The sequence below is a fragment of the Stigmatopora argus genome, chromosome 2 (assembly GCF_051989625.1).
Source record: "Stigmatopora argus isolate UIUO_Sarg chromosome 2, RoL_Sarg_1.0, whole genome shotgun sequence".
Taxonomy (NCBI): Eukaryota; Metazoa; Chordata; class Actinopteri; order Syngnathiformes; family Syngnathidae; genus Stigmatopora; species Stigmatopora argus.
The window spans coordinates 18119831-18137963 of record NC_135388.1 but is presented as its reverse complement, the minus strand read 5'-3'; the positions used below and the strand labels follow the sequence as shown (position 1 = coordinate 18137963).

Genomic DNA, 18133 nt, shown 5'->3' with positions numbered 1-18133 from the left:
TGAGCAAATTCATGGCATGTCAATACATGATAGTAGCGTTAAGATGTGAGCAAAAGCAAAAACTACAACATGCTGTTCATTCGTCTATACTGGTTTCTTTAAAAAAACAAAAAAGAAAAACATGGTACATTAATCAAACACTCATTGGGAGATGTGGAAGTGTGAAATGGTTGTGTGTTTATATGTGTGCCTTGTCAATGACCAGTTCTGGATCAGCTGGATAATCTCCAGCAACCTCATGACCCTATTGTGAGGATAAGCAAAACTGAGTGCAGATGGATGAATGATTGCTGCTTACTCATTGCAATGAGTGCTCGTAATCAATAAAATGTACTAAGATAAACATGAAAGCATTTTACTAAGTGTCCTTGTTTTATCTCGATTTAAAAAAAAAATCTAATTCTGAAAAATTGATTCTGGCAGGAGTATTTGAGCTCCACTGATATCTGATCTGAATAATTTCACACTTTAGATAAAAGCCTATTGAAATCATTATCGTCTGCTTGTCACATTTTGGCATTTCACCTTTAACAACCATGACCCATCCACTTTCTTCCTATGCAAACGCCTGTCAGATGTCAGCTCACTTTTCTATGACCACAATAACCACTCTTTCAACCTATTTTGGGTATTCATCCCTGTCTCTGTGTTTTTGCGCTCCTTCCAAAAATAAAAATGCATGTAAAAGACGATACCTTGAAGCTAAGATTTATTGACATTGCTTGTTGGGTCATCAGCTTCTCAAAGTCAGAATCTACTATCACTTTTATTCACAACCGTTATTTTATAGATTTAGGTATTAAAAAAAGCTCTATTCTTACAGCTCCTTATACAGAGAATATTTTATGATCTGGGTAGATATATGTGGTGGCAATTGACTGGGGAAAGGCGAAATAACCCTAGACTGGTCGCAAGTTGTTCATAAGTCACACAGAGAGATATACACCTTGCCAAAAGCAGCTTAATGTTGACACAGGCCTTACATTGCCAAATGTCAGTAAACATGCAAATGCTTTCACAATATTCCCTCTTTCTTTCCTTTCCTCAGCAGCAATGATAAGTTCAGCATCATATAGTTTATTTTAATGTGTATTTTGACGTACATTTTGACTTTACTTTCATGTAATTGTTACAACTGAACACGCAAACTTTGCTTGTTTGCCTTGTACATGCGTGGGTTTTCTCTCAGGTCTCCGGTTTTCTTCCACATCCTAAAAATATGCTTGATAGGCTGATTGAACACACCAAATTCAAGTCTCTAGATACGAGTGTTTGCGTGACTCGTTGTACCCTGCAATTGGCTGGCAAATAATTCAGGGTGATCTTTCTTTAAGTATCACAATAATTTAAAGACATTGCGTGCAAATTAGGGATCGGCCCCATTGTAAAAAGTACATTTTCATCAGTTATACTAAGATGCAACACATTCTCTCCCCGTCTCTGGACCTGCCTCACACACCATTAAATCTGTGAAAGGAGTAGACGAGCCCATGACTGTGAAAGGAAGAACCTTGGGTAATGTCAGCTGACAGCCGTCAAAAGTACAGCCTGTGTCATGAAAAAGCTGTGCATGCTGTGACAGCAGTCTGCCTAACCCCTTCATGCTGTACCTCCCCTGACTCTTTCCAGTACAGACACAAAAGATTCCTGTGTTTTTCCTGAAGGGGGAGGAGCTAAAGGGAGCAAGCAGGGAGGGTCATCAGCACCATGGAGCTGGGATAAATGCTTTTTCTCTTGTAGTTTCACCTCACTGATCAACTATTTTCCCCGGAAGCATCCAATGTCTTTGTGTGTCTGTGTCCAAGCAACAGCATGACCACAAACTTGTTTGTGCATGCAGGCTTGTGTGCGTGAGCTCTCATAAATGTGCAGTGTATTTTGGACAAATAAGTGATTTTCCACTCAATGGCAGGATCATTTGACAAAAATGATCAAAGGTAATATAATTCAATATTTAATTCAATAATTAAAACGGAACAGTGGGCGTATAAGATTTGAATGAAATATATTTTCCAAAAACAATAGTTTTTCCCAAAATTTTGTGTACTAACCACATTTGCTTTGCGGGCGGCCCGGTATCGCGAGTGGTTAGCACGTCGGCCTCACAGCGCTGGGGTCCTGGGTTCGAATGCAGGTCACGTCCACCTGTGTGGAGTTTGCATGGCCTGGACACAGCTGGGATTGGCTCCAGCACCCTCCGCGACCTTAGTGAGGATAAAGCGATTCAGAAAATGAGATGAGATGAGACATTTGCTTTGCCCCCATTTAACAGTACTAATAACCCTCCCAAATATAAATAATTACCAAAATTGTCAATTAAATGTTGCGATGTCTCAAAAATCTCAATTGTAAAATGTCAAGTCACTTCAAAGCTGTTGAAATTTCCTTTAAATGTGTAAACCATACACTGAAAAATGTCCAGCAACGTTTTTATGCTAACACATCCCATCCTATTCAAACCGTGAAAGGATAGACATACTATATATACACTGATAGCCAGCAGTGGCTGAAATACAAAATAAGAATGGAACATGTTTAAATTCTTTGGTTACCCTCATGATCACCTTCAATCAGTGACCCCATTCTTACAAAAGAGAAATTCATAATTAGAAGCAGCATAAATGCACTTCAGTAACCCTCCAATGCTAGCTTGACGTCTGTCCTTAGTCAGATTAATGGTGGCATCGAGCATTGTAAGAGGCACAGGTAATTGCCCTCATTTGCGTCCTTGACAAAAGCCAATGTTCCTGCTGCTCTTAAGTAATCTGTAAAGTGTCACTCAAGGATTCTTCAAAGCTGCTGGAAATTGGATGTCTCCTTTTCCCCCTTTACAACCCAACTGAGGCTATTATGAGACTCAGAGAAGCACCCTTGCTACATTTCACTTTTAGCTGGCTTTAACTTGAAATGCCACACTTTATGGCTTCATTCTGGTCAGACCCCAGCATTGGAAAGGTGCCTGGATTTATGTTCTACATTGGATGACAGGGAAAACATTATACTTTGTTTGTAGGAGGTTTAGGTGCCAGCCAACACAAGCAGAAGACAGTTTGTGTCCAGAAAGATTTCCGGTGATCCCACCCTATGAACTAATGTCGTATCTTGAAAACAAAATGAATCTACTCTATATATAATATTACTTCAAGGCTGCCGGCCTTTAATACACCAATACATATCAGCTATTGACTGACTTTCTCTAAAGATGTTCAGTAAACCTCTCTGAGCAGAAAATCATTGTCATGAACCAAAAAATTGATCGCCTAAAGTGTATTTAATTGGATTGCGGTCCTGACGAATTCATGTCTAGGCATACTTAATGTTGTTTGACAAGCATCACAAATGTGATCACACATGTCCTGTAAGCATGTCCTATAAACTAGAATATAAAAAGAAAAAAAATGTGTGCTTGGGGGAGGAGCTGTCCACGGTGCTGATAGTACATCATTGAATTAGGTGGATATACTATGCAAATGTGGCTTCAATGTCAGTGCAATGATCATCTATACAGTATGTATGTAAGTTTGACAAAACTGAAGGAAACTAACACTGGCCCGGGGAGAACATGCAAACTCCAGACAGGTGGACTGACCTGGATTTGAACCCAGGACCCCAGAGCTGTGAGGCCGACGCACTAACCACTGCCACAGATTTAGTTTATGTATGGGAAAATTTGATTTTAGACACGACTAAATTGACATACGAGCTCGGTCCCGGAACGTATTAACATCGTATCTCAATATATTACTGTAATACAAAAACAAATAGACTGAAACTACAAACATGTGGACACATTTATGGTTCCTGGTTTTCAATGTGTGTGTGGGGGTACACATTTGTGTGCGTGTTTCAGCGGGGTATCCTTCTTCAGGAAATAATCTGTAATCTGGGGTAAAGGCTCATGACTGTTTTGACAACAACAAAGACTTTTAGATGGACCAGTGTGAGAGAGAGAGAGCCCTGGTGCCAAATCCCTGAGTCTGGCTAAGGGCCACTGCTCTATGCAGATTACACCTTAATAGGCCAGCGGATATCACACTGGTCATGGTAATTAAGCAGGCAGCCTGATTAAAGCAGTTCAGATGTGGTGTTAAATAATATGCTGTTAAACCCAATGAGTGACCCTGGAATGTAATTCTTAGATTGGCATCCATTAAATATATGTTCAGTCAACAATGACTCTCCACGACCATGGTGATTTAAAGTGGTTATCATATCACATCTTTTACTGCCCCAACTGTTTTCAAAAAACATCATTGGATTTAACCTCTTACATCAGATAAAAATAAAAACAATAGGGGTTTTTTTTGTTCTGATTTGACCCCTTCCCAATACAGACACTCCTCAACTTACGAACGCAATTGGTTCCGAGCGATTGTTCATAAGTTGAATTTGTTTGTAAGTTGATTTAGTGCTATATTTTGTATTATAATTTATGTTTAAGGCCTATATAAGTATATTGAAGGTTTATATAAGTGCATTTGTATGTTTAAGGCTTGTATAAGTAACACGCATTGGTTTGTACTGAAAAAAAAAACATTTAATAAAATGGAGAGAATATGTACAGTACTGTAGAGAGAGAGAGAGATTTATGTATTAGAAACTGGCCAAAAGAAGCGACCTAATGACGATTGCACAGTTTTCTTCTTTTTTTCATCATAAATGATGCAGTAGCACTGTATGGCATCATTCAATTGATTTGCAAACTTTGTGCAACGTTCAATATTTGGGTCCTGCTGCTCGATCTTTCTGTTTATAAATGGTACTGAATGTGCAACGCTCACCACTTTCTGACGCGCATCAAGCTTCGTTATTATTGCCACTCGTTTCAAATGAAATGGCTTGCCTCATCCTTGCAACTCCCTCAATAGAAGCCTTTAGCTTTTTACCAACCATATTCAATATTGGATGCATGAGATATTTAATGATACAAATGAAAAAGGTTCTTTGCACACTGGAGATACATTCACGCACTTCCGCATTGCAACGAAGAAGAAGGTAGATGCTGGGTGAGCTGAGCTCTCACAGCGCCAGGCGTCGGTATTAGCGGCGGAAAGAAGTACTACTCCGAAAAAGACGCGAAATACAAAATTGGACTTGCGAACATTTTTGGACTTAAACGCAATTTGCAGACATGTTCGTATGTACCGTTGTTCGTAAGTTGAATGTTCGTAAGTAGGGGAGCGTCTGTATGTTATCGGTGAATGGTTAGCGCGTCAGCCTCACAGTTCTGAGATCGAGAGTTTGATCAAGGACTGAGCCTTTTTGTATTCTTCCTGGCCTCGCATGGGTTTTCTCTGTCTGGGTACTGTAGGTTTCCTCCCACATCTCAAAAACATGCAGGCTAGGCCGGTTGAACACTCTAAATTGCACATAGGTATGAGTGCGAGCATGATTGGTTGTCCGTCTTCTTGTGCCCTGTGATTGGCCGACCACCAATTGATGGTGTGTCACCCCCCAAGGCTAGTTACTCAAGTGCTTTAAAGTAAAAGTGATCACTGTTACTGAAAAAGTGTAGGGTCAAAAGCAATTCTTGGGTCCATATCATACAGAGCTCTAAAGGGCAATATTAGGATTGTGTAGTGAATTCCAGCACATTCACATTAAAATCCAACAGTTACCAACTGACATCTGCTATCTAGGAAAACAAGCAGCCAGCTGTAACTTTTTTGTTCCCCTGCATCGACTACACTTTGTTGAATTTGGCATTGTGCAGTCTAATGAATGAATTGTGATAACTAAACAGCCATGTGGCCCATGAATGTGTGCATACTTTTACTTCTTCTTTGATTAAGAGAAAAGGCCCCTGGAAACATTACAATGCAGGTGGGCAGCCTGATATAAGTGCCAGCAAGCATCAAAGTATATGGTGCAAATGTTCTTTATCAAAGCCGATAGGCCCTTCAGCTATGTACATTAGTTCTTGTTGGGCAATTAGGCAACACAAGATAAGCTCATATCAAAAGGTGCTTTTTCTTATGATTATTCGAAGTCTTTTTCAACCATCATGTGCCTATGTAAATTACATAAGATATGAAAGCAATATTTAATATTGTAGTCATCAGGAAGTTAAAGTGGAATCATTTGAACCATAAATTAGTTGCAGTGTATGCTTTTATTTGTTGTTGTTGTTGTTGTTGTTGTTGTTATTGTTATTTTTTTCTTCTAAAAATGATGTAAGGGCGGCCCGGTGGCGTGAGTGTTTAGCGCGTCGGCCTCACAACTCTGGGCTCCTGGGTTCAAATCCAGGTCGGTCCAACTGTGTGGAGTTTGCATGATCTCCCCGAGCCTGCGTGGGTTTCCTCCAGGTACTCCGGTTGCATGGTAGGCTTATTGGACACTAAATTGCCACTCGTATGGGTGTGAGTGTGCATGGTTGTCCGTCTCCTTGTGCCCTGCGATCGGCTGACCACCGATTCAGGGTGTCCCCCACTTGGAGACAGCTGAGATAGGCTCCAGCACCCCCTGCGACCCTCGTGAGGATAAGGCGATGCAGAAAATGAGATGAGATGAGAAAAAATGATGTTAAGTGTGTATTGTGTGTGTTACCAATTTTGGCAAAGATTTTTGACAAAGATGAAGGATTGTCTCATATCTCTATTTTATTAAAGGGCTATTTAATATACAGAGGCACTGGAATTTTGGGGCCATGTATTTCTTCTCATCTCATCTCATTTTCTGAACCACTTTATCCTCAATAGGGTCGTGGGTGGTGGTGGAGTCCATCCCAGCTGACTTCAGGCCAGAAGTGGGGGACACCCTGAATTAGTGGCCAGACGATCGCAGTGCACAAGGAGACGGACAACCATGCACACTCACACCCATACCTAGGGGCAATTTAGAGTGTCCAATCAGCCTACCATGCATGTGTTTTCTAAACGATTGGTCGACAAATGGCCTCATCAATTAAAATCTGAATTCAATACAACACAAATACTAATTGTTTTGCTCTCCTCCGCCAGCCATCACCATTGTCAGATTAATCAAAATTTTTAACAATCTGAATCACTACTACGGCGAAAGGGTAACACTAACCTGCCTCACAGTTCTGAGATTGATGGTTCAATCCCCGGTGGGTTCCGACCTTCTTGTGTGAAGTTTGCATGATCTCCCACTTCTCAAGAACATCCCATGTAAGCTTGCGTGGGTTGTCTCCAGGTACTCCAGTTTTCTCCTACTGCCCCAAAACAGCCATTTTAAACGGATTGATCAATCAAAATTTTCCATGGGTGACTGAATGGTTATCTGTTGATTGTGCCCTGATATTGGCTTACAATCAATACTGGGTGTACCCTGCCTTCTGCCAATTGTTGGCTGGGATGGGATCCAGCACCCCTGTGACCATTGTGAAGATAAGTGGCAAAAAGAATGAATGAATCGCTATGAAGGATTTAAAGTTATTAAAGAAATCCAAGAGATTTATGGGTCTCAGGACAAGAATATGTACAGATTTAAACTGCGTGTTACAGTATTTTAAACTTAGAAGAGAAGATAAACAGCTGATTCCGAAAGTAATCGCAGGCACAACATTTTTGAAACTAGGACAATTTTTCATACCTACAATTTACTAAGTTATGTGGAGCCTGTCATTATATGCTTTTTGGGCTAAGCAGGTTCTCTAAAATTTTAAAGCGATATACTAAAACAGTAGAGTTGGAGATTGGTTAGAATGTCCGCCTCACAGTTCTGAGATCCAGTGTTCAATCCCAGGCTGAGTGCTAATTGTAATGTTCTTTGACAGTTGGACAGAAACCATTCATTCTTTTTCAACACTGCTTCTCCTGCTCAGGGTCACGGGGTGCCGGAGCCTGTCCCAGCTGACTTTGGGCGAAAGGCAGACTACACAAACTAGACTGGGCACCAGTCATTTGTAGGGCACACACACTGACAGAAAATCATTTTCACTCACAATCACACTGCCACTGAGCGGCAATCAATTCCACGCTGCCCGCACTCAAGTCATGAAAATCAACCACTGTACCATCAGACACAACTGTAATCTTAGTGGAAAATATATTTCATATTCATTTCTTCAAATCAAATACTTTGCTGTTTTTGCATAACTCGGGTTAAAGATTGGGGTCTCCCTGCAACTAAAAAATGCCTTCTTTGCTCCTACTGTTTTGTAATCTTTGCACTTCATATTTTTTTATCAATTCAAAAATCCCATATTTTTACAATGCTAACTTGTGAAAATTAGGCATAACATGAACATATTTTCTGTGTTTTTTTAACAATCTATTTTAAAACTTATTGTTAACTCATTGGCCGCCATTGACGTCGATACATGTCCACTCATTCGAATTATTACTGTCAACCCTCGTAATCCAACACGATTTAGATTTCTTTCATTTCGAAACAGAATTGCAGGTATGTGCTTGCATAAACCCGAGTGCCGTTTATCCCAAAAACCTGAAAAGCTGCAAATGTTTTTCCCAAAATTAATGACCTCACAAGCAGTGACAATATTTGGGCTGACTTAATGTGCATATTTCATTGCTCTTCACGCAAGACGTGAGGAGATTTGCCTGGCATGAATCCTTAATCTCTGAGCTAAAATAATCTGTTTCAGAATGTAATAATTCACATGGTACAGTATGTCTTTTGATTTGGATTAGTTGCATACAATCCTCTTATGCCGATAGATCAGTTGAAGTTCTCACTGACAAGTTCACGAGTCCACACAGCTTGCATACAATCTCTCCCTTGGCCATTAACTGGAAGATTACTCAGTCGACATAATCTTTTATGACAGTTTGTCCATGCAGTACATCTTCAAATATATATAAACAGTCATGAATAGCTTTTCCCCCATTATTATTTTAGCAAAATCAGTGCTATGTCGTATTTAAAGTAAAAAAAAAAAATGCCCTACTGTATGCTAAAATACATGCGTGTTATAGTCTTTGCTGCCCAATATTATAATTTAAGAAACATGTAAAAACGATCGAAATAATGAAAAATGAGTCAACATTTTAATGACTACTACGCCCAATTTCACATACCTAATGTTAAATATTTTAAAGTCAGCCTTCCATCTCCAAGCATTCATTGCTATCAAATGACTCTACACTAAAACAGGAGAGAAAAAATAACTCTGAATCATTTAAATCCTCAACTCAGTTTTCTTTATCTTTATCCTTTAAGGTTCTTTATAATTTAATAAACAGGATTAAAGTCATTGGGTAGAACAGAGCTCACTGAAGCTCGTTCCACAATTTCTGTTTTAGCCTGCGCTTCGCATACTGAGTCTTATTAAGCCGTTGCAAGATTACAGCCTCTTAATCTGCGGGAACACATGTTGTGAAGAATAAAAGCAATTTTATTTGGGAAACCAGAGTCCAGGAAATGAGCTTTCACCATAATCTCATCTTTTCACCTGAATAAATGAAAAGTCGCCTCTGCCTGTTACAGAGCCGAACACTGTCGGGGTGTGTTGAGTAATTAACTGCTTATTGTGGGTTCCTTTAATTTGTGATTTCTCTCTCCCTTTGTTGCACTAACCCACACTAAAGCGCTCTCTGGTTCACAAATACCACAGCAGTGGACAGCATTTGACCCAACAAGCCGCCTTTGACTAGCGAGGAATGTAAATCCACCTGTTTCAGAGCCGATGTGTTTCCAGATCCGTGTATTTATTACCTCCCCCTTCCTCGTGGTGGGCACCCTGCTCGCACTCCCACCATCATCTGCTGGGCGCCGTATGCAGATTGCTGGGCTGTTCTTACTCCACTTTGCAGAGAAAGCCTCGTAAAGATGACGATAAGCTAAATCTCTAAATCCCAGACTTAGCTCTCTTATCGGCAGCAGCAGGAGCGAAAGGAACGCTTTAATAAAAGATTTGTATGTTGCACTCTGTTTGCATGTGTCTGCGTTTGTATTTCAAAGGCTGCCTTTGCAGACTTATTTCTTCCCCGAATCAACAATTCCATGAGTTTTCCTAAGGACTCCAAATGCTTATAACATTCTTCCAACAATTAGGTCTTGAATCTCGAAAATATAATTGAAGATGCATTTATCATGATGTCAGCAAATATGAAAAGTAATCAAACACAATTAACCAGTACCAGGGGCGTCAGTAGGTTCTGAGGAAAGGGGAGGCTTAGCTCATTAATGTAGTAGACAATTAGCAATCAAAAAATGTTTCAAATTAAAGTCTGACTATGCATCCTTTTTTGTAACAGAAAAAAAATGCTATGCTATACATGGTCTTTTTGAAGAAACAAAAGCCTCACATTGGCTATCTTTTTTTCATGAAAATTAGCCTTACTAAACATGGTCTTTTTTTCGTGACCGGAAGTTTGGTCGCCGGTTGTTTGGGTCCGGGCGACCAAACGTCCGGCGACCCAAAGTCCAGCGACCAAAAGTCCGGCGACAAAACAAGGTAAAACAACAGGGTCTACGCATCAATGAAAGCCAACAATGGCAATGAGCAGTTTCACTGAGCCGACATGTGAGTGTATAAGAGTTTGTATGTACATGCGTTGTCCGTTTAAGAAGCTACGTCAGTCAGGGTCTTAACAAGTTCTCCAACAAAAAACAATAAAAGTACGGGAAATTTGGAGCTTTTCTTTAGCCTAATAATTAACTAAACTAAACTAATTAATTAATTAGGGAATTTGAGCAACAATTTTAAATGGTAATTATAAATAACCTTCCGGGCGACCAAACGGCCGAGTACCCTTTTTTTTAACCCATACTATTCACCACCATCGCCCGTACCGGGCCCATCCCAATAAGGGGACCAAAATGGCGACTAAACCAGGGGAGACGCACACTGACGAAGAGGCAAAAGCATGACTTACGTGACGGGGAAAACACAAGACATAAGGTAAAACAAGCACACATCCACCCAAAACCCCAACAAAACGTGACAGGGTGAAAGGCAGACTACACCCTAGACTGGTCACTAATCAGCTCTAGGGCACACATATCGGACAAATGACCATTTGCACTCACAATCATACTGTCTCCACCGGGAATTGAGCCCGGATCCAAGTGAACCACTACGCCATCAGGCGGCATATGTTTAAATGAATAAAAGTTAAATGAATTAGTAGGTGGCTCAGAGACTGAGTGCTTAGCACGTCAACCTCACAGTTCCGGGGTGGAGGGTTCGGTTCCGGGTCCGTTCTCAGATGTATGGATATTGCATGTTCTCCCCGGATTGTGTGGGTTTTCTCCAGATACTCCGGTTTCCTCCCAAATCCCAAAGACATGCAGGATAGGCTGGTTGAACACTCTAAATTGTCCCTAGGTATGAGTGTGAGCGTGAATGGTTGCCTGTCTCCTTGTGCCCTGTGATTGGCTGGCCACCAATTCAGGGTGTCCCCCGCCTCATGCTCAAAGTCAGCTGGGATAGGGTCCAGCACCCCTCGCGACCCTTGTGAGGATAAGCGGAACAGAAGATGAATGAATAAATATAAACAGAAGGATGCTCTGGTTATGGCCACTCTAATGTAAATACAATTTTTAACTTATTTTTTCTTTCTCTAGACAATCAATCCATTTTGACTGAGAGAGGGAAAATAAACAGTTTATTCCTCACAGTCAAATAGATAAATGGACATCCAGCGCCATCAATGGCAGCCAATGACTTAAATGAGTAACCTATCAAGTAAGAAAAAAAATAAAAATAAAACACACAAAATCATGATTGTTGTAAGAAGGGTTAATCAGTGTAGCTTTTTAGAATACCATTGACATTTTTATTAGACATCTAACGGATGATTCCAATGAGTTTCTGTAGCACGTTTACGCTCAGGGTCATGTGAAAGCCAACCCCGTGTAGCACATGCTACAGACACAAATAAGTGTGTTATCACTTAGTCTGCCTTGTTTCTACCCCCTGCCTAGCCCCAAGACGCCTGCCCTGGGCATTCAGGTGCATGTGAATCCTCTTAATGAACTCGAACGTAGACCCTAGCATTTCACTTCCTCCTCAAAAGACTGAATGCCAAAACAAATCTTGTCATAATTAGACATAATCCAGCTCATTACCATTTACCTAATTATCCTATTAATAATATTTCCTGGGAGAGCATGTTTGCGGCAGCAGCAGTGCGCTAAGGCAAATATTTGTTTCTAAATGAGCAAACACAGAGAAGACAACAGAATTGTTCAAACACCGGAGAATGCTGTAATGGAAAAAAAACAGCCTAGGAATAATAGCTCAGGGCTTGGTTTCCCTCTGGGACACTGCTTTATCATTGGTATTCTGTCATAGGTGACAGGGGTGTGTGCTTATATTAACAGTAGTGGATGGCTTAAGCATGTCAGCCTAATATGATTTCGAAAGAATAGCTGCATAGATAATAATGTCTAAAACAATTTTCATTCTTTCAATGGTGATCAATTTTGCCATATGTTTGTCCTCTCTATAACAGGGAGAATTATGATGATGTCATGTTTTCCCTGGGTTGAAGCATGGCGCTTTCATTTTTCAGCTGCTAAACAGGAATGCTCTTTTTCCTATTGTTTTTGTTGTGCTTGGATTTACACATGCTGCTTAAAGTAAATATAAAACACAATGACATCATTAAGGCTGCGCCATGCTGTGTATTTCCACTTGACATTCGGCAACCGCAGCCCTTCGAGCCCACGGTTTGATTTGATCTCAGAAGGGGAATTAATCAAGAGAAAAGAGATGTAGGATACCAGTAATGCACTGTGCTTCAATACTTAAACTATTAGGTGTGTCATAATATCATTTTAAACATGTAAATCAAATTCACTTTAAGATCCTTGAATGTACTAAGAAAGCTGTATGACAAAAAATTAAAAGATTATCCACATTATTATACAGTATTGCAACATTGTAAAGCAATTCTGAATGAGAGCCAACACTTGAATTAAAGTACTTAATTCATTCAATTTCCAGAATGGTTACCCTTGTCAGGGTCAGGCCGAAATTTAAGACTACGCCCTAAACTAGTCAGCAGTCAGTCATATATAGGGCACACACAAAGACAAACAACAAAAAACAGCACTGACAATTTTACCGGTCCTGAGTGGAATTCGAGTCCACGCCGCCCGCAACTAAGTCAGGTGAATAAATCCCTACATCATCATTGACTAATTATGTAATTACATTACAAATGCGCTTTATTCATTAATTTATTTTCTGTACCGTTGTGCCGGAGCCTACTAAACTTAAAAGCGGTGTTAATATTCAACCCTTCCTTCCTTTTCAGTGAACATCTATCATTATCTTAACTACATCACATAAAATATGCTGTGGTGGTAAGTAAAAGTGGGAAATAGATGGCGGTAAAAGTTCAATCCAATTCTAATGATTTTTTTGTGGTATTTTTTTGTTAGTATTTTATTTTCAATTATCAATGCATTTAATTTGCCTATTTTTTTCTGTTACAAAGAAAAATGGATCATCATGACCAGCCAACATGTGAAGATGAAAAGGAAATAAAAGCTTATAATAAAGTCTCAAGGACATTCACTTCTGTAAAATTTTGAACCAAAATGGTGTTCATCTATCAGGCAGATGAATACTGAGGGAACTGTAGGTGGAAGCCACAAACCAACGTATTTGTCAGCCTACGAATACTGGCAGCTGAGGCTGCACAGACCACATCCTGTTGGCAGAGATTGATGAGTAAATGTTCTCGCTAAACGCCATCTTTGTAAACAATGATTGCAGTCTGGCTGTTAACATGCAATACTGTGCATGTGCACGCACTTTAAAAAAAAGGTTATCCATATTGCTTTCATCGTCATCATTGTAAATTGCAAATGTTACTGTTGTTCCTACTCTTATTGCTTGATAAACCGTGTCAATCAAATATATACTAAATATGTGACACATTCACAGTTTAAAGAGAATGAGTTATTATTTAAGTTATTCCAATTATATAATTTATTTGCAAAAACACCCTGCGAAAGCCTCAGGCCACTCATAAAATGGTAGATTAATCATTTAAATTCTCCTCCTTTTTTAAACTTTAGATTTTTTTGGTATAGCATTGCTTGTGTTTACAAGGAGCTTGGAGGGGTGTTAATAATTCATACTTGCGCTTAAGAGATGCGTGCAATTATTGGCTCACAATTTTAAGATTTTGATAGTTGTTTATCAATGTGACAAGGAAAAATGATTGCAGAAGAGAATCTGTTGACACATTCAAAAGAGAAGATCTGAATATCCTACGTGATTAGAATAAACAAATCAGTGAGCTAAGCACTACATTTTTCAACCCTATCTATTATAAAAATTAAGGCAAGAGGCTTTGATTCTGTCCTTCATAGATGTTACATTTTAATGCTGCTCTGGAAAAAGATGCATTTTAATGATTTTATATGAATTTTTCACTGGTGTAGTGACCCATCAGAATGCAATTAGTCGTCCAAAAACAACGACGAGTAGGCAGGACACTACTGTACTGTACTTTACTATACTGTACTGTACTGTACACTACTCACATTTGTTTTGTTAAAATGGTACTGACATGTAAAAGTGTCCGCTAATAGCCATTTTGGGACAAACAGTGGTACCTCTTTTAATTAATTGGTTTTAGAACCTGCTTCGGCTGCCTCGTGGTGTAGAGGTTCACACGCCTGACTTTGGTGCGGGCAGGTGCGGACTCAATTCCCGCTGATGGCGGTATGATTGGAAGTACGGATGGTCGTTTGTCTCTCTGTGTGCCCTGCGACTGACTGGCAACCAGTCTAGCGTGTAGCCTGCCTTTCGCCCAAAGACAGCTGGGTTAGGCTCCAGCAACCCCCGCAACCTTTTCGAGGATGGGGGGTATGGGAGATGAATGAATCAAAATGAATACAACCTGATAGGTTCATTAATAGATATACTTTGATAAAAGGAAAGACATCGGAGCACATAATCCAGCGTTAACTTGCAAGTGAGAATCCATCCTGACTCGTCCCCGTCACGGATCATGCTAAAGAAAGACATCCTTTTCTGTTCATTTAGTTGCATTAGAATCAAAACAATTAAGGTCATCTTATTCAAAACAATTGCATAAGCTAACCGAATAACACAATTAAGGTCAAAAAACAACTGCAACAACAATTGCATATCAGGTCTTCAAAACAACAATTAAGGTCGGAAACCAAAAACAACTGCATAAGAATTTACACAAGCAAGCCTCCATTCAGCAAAAGATTTCCATATTAGTTGAAATGAGCAACACTATTTTAAAACAATATGCGAGTATTTTCGGTAGTCGATTCGATTATCGCCACTGCTCCGGAATCCAAGTCAAAGCAATTTAAGAGTCCTTCACAGATCTTCATTGCGAACCCAGATCAACAGTCCTCGGAGCCCGGGACTGGTTGAGCTGTCAAGTCAATAGTCCTCGGATCAGGGCAAAACAATTAAATGTTTCGTAATTTGGATTTTTTTGTAAGTAGAGAAGTACTTTATAGGTAAAGTTTCATTCCATCAATTCATAAATTTGCACGAGTCATTTTTATTTTAACCACGCTTAAAAAAAAATCCTGTTAGAATTCGGTGACAATGTATGGCGGTTAAAGGAGAGTTGTTGTTAGACAGCCAATGCAGCAATGCAGCAGAATGTAGGGAGATGACCAAGCAGAGCGCAACGCTACCGCGACAATTTCAAAATAAAATAACAGATACAGGGAATGTATTTACGCTTTAGGGGATTTCATAATTTGGATATTGTTTTTGTTTACTGTATCAGTAATTTGCATATAAAAGGGTTTTGTAACCTGAAAATTCTGTATATAGAAGCATTTGTTAGTAGAAGTACCACTGTTTTGGCTTTTATTCAGGGTTTTCTCTATTATTACGCATCATAAAAATGAGATGAGGGACAAAAATCTGTTTTGTTACACTCCATTAAAACAAAATTCCTTCTGCTGGGATGCACAAGATAAGTGTAATGTCTTTTGCTTTCATCAAATTACTAGCACCTACAGGACAGGATTGAATGAATGGGTTTTTGCAACTGCAATGTGGGATGAGCGTAGCTCTAGATGTGATAGTAAATGGTTTACTGGCGCTTTATTTGATTGACTGGTGACTACTGCAAGCTGTAGGCCACCTCGCAGTTTGATGAGATATGGAAATAGATAGATTGCCTCGGTGAATGTTCGTGCTCTACTGGGTGCATTTTCAGGTAGATGTTTTTTAGTCAGTTATATATCTATCTATATATATATCTATATATCCATCTATATATCCATCTATATATCCATCTATATATCCATCTATATATCCATCTATATATCCATCTATATATCCATCTATATATCCATCTATATATCCATCTATAAATCCATCTATAAATCCATCTATAAATCCATCTATAAATCCATCTATAAATCCATCTATATATCCATCTATATATCCATCTATATATCCATCTATATATCCATCTATATATCCATCTATATATCCATCTATATATCCATCTATATATCCATCTATATATCCATCTATATATCCATCTATATATCCATCTATATATCCATCTATATATCCATCTATATGTCCATCTATATGTCCATCTATATGTCCATCTATATGTCCATCTATATGTCCATCTATATGTCCATCTATATGTCCATCTATATGTCCATCTATATGTCCATCTATATGTCCCTCTATATGTCTATCTCTGTCTATATGTCTATATGTCTATATCTGTCTTTATCCATCTATATCCATCTATATCCATCTATATCCATCTATATCCATCTATATCCATCTATATCCATCTATATCCATCTATATCTATCTATTTCTATCTATATCTATCTATATCTATCTATATCTATCAATATCTATCAATATCTGTCTATATGTCTATATCTGTCTATATCTGTCTATATCTATTATCTATCTGTTATCTATCTATATCTGTCTATATCTGTCTATATCTGTCTATATCTGTCTATATCTGTCTATATCTGTCTATATCTGTCTATATCTGTCTATATCTGTCTATATCTGTCTATATCTGTCTATATCTGTCTATATCTGTCTATATCTGTCTATATCTGTCTATATCTATCTATATCTATCTAACTATATATACCTATATATAGATATAGATATATATAAAAAAGTATGTATAAATGTTTACTTGAAATTTCAATCTACAGCTCCATCAATATCCACTCACCATTACCTAAACCATAGTTTCATCAGAATGGAGACTGGAAATAACCAAGACCCACAATGCACTGGGCCTGTCAAGAAGGAAGCAGATGGGCTGGCTGGCCCTAGAGCTTTACAGGGGTCCAATAGTGGTGGCGCGTGCTGTTTTTTGATGAGCTATGCACATATGAAAACAGAACATCTGGTCTGACCATGTGGTCCCTCCATTTGTCCAAGACCCCTTGAAACAGCCTCCACATGATCTAAAAAGACACACACGCACACGCACACACACACACACACACACACACACACACACGCATGCATGCAAACACACATACATTCCTGCCAGCTGCATCCACACAAATGTGAGCTAAATCCAATGAATGATGCATGTTATTTACAGTGGGTGAGATAGGGAAAATTGGGGGCGGCGTGGGGGTTGGCAGGGCCACCATGCGGCAAAAGAGCTCCCACATTCCCCTCATCACATTCAGTGACTTTAATTAAAAAACACCACAGCCTCCAATACGCTGCTCATGAATATGCAGTGAGCTAATAAGCCCGGGGTCAATGTGACTGATTAGTCAATTGTCAGCATTTCATTGAGATTGAGCAGACCCTCAAGGGTGTGATAATCTGCAGGAAAAAGAATAGAGGATAGAAGCCATTCACCACAAGATTGCTGTTATCTTAATCATTTGGTGTTTCGGGAGCTTAATTAATGACCTGACAAGAGCTGGGTGACAATTTCACTTGATTGGCTGTCAGAGGACCTGTGTGAGTAAACTGAATGCTAAATCAGGGGAGGACATTGAGTAAGAGAGAAAGAATTGTGGCTTTCAGTGGCAGTCATCAGGCTGTTTTAATTCATCCTAATTAGAGATGTGATTACAGTGATAGCCAGAGTGAAATCACCCATCCGTAATTGTATTTTTTAAATAGACAGGGCGGTAAAAAAAATTGATAGAATGAAGGGCGTAGGGTGCGGGAAATAAATTTACATGATGGATAAAGTGTGCATTTTAGTGTGTGAGTGTGACT

At 39.3% G+C, this 18133-nt stretch overlaps 1 long non-coding RNA gene across 1 annotated transcript in view; it reads right to left on the bottom strand.

The window, feature by feature from the left end:
• Positions 1-2074: 2074 nt before the first annotated feature.
• Positions 2075-18133, bottom strand: part of LOC144089882 (uncharacterized) — a 35259-nt gene continuing 19200 nt past the window's right edge. Inside the window, exons 3-4 of the long non-coding RNA XR_013305214.1 lie at positions 7033-7171; positions 2075-2204 (exon numbers count right to left, since the gene is read on the bottom strand). This is a non-coding gene — a long non-coding RNA (uncharacterized LOC144089882). The remainder of the gene's footprint in view (positions 2205-7032; positions 7172-18133) is intronic.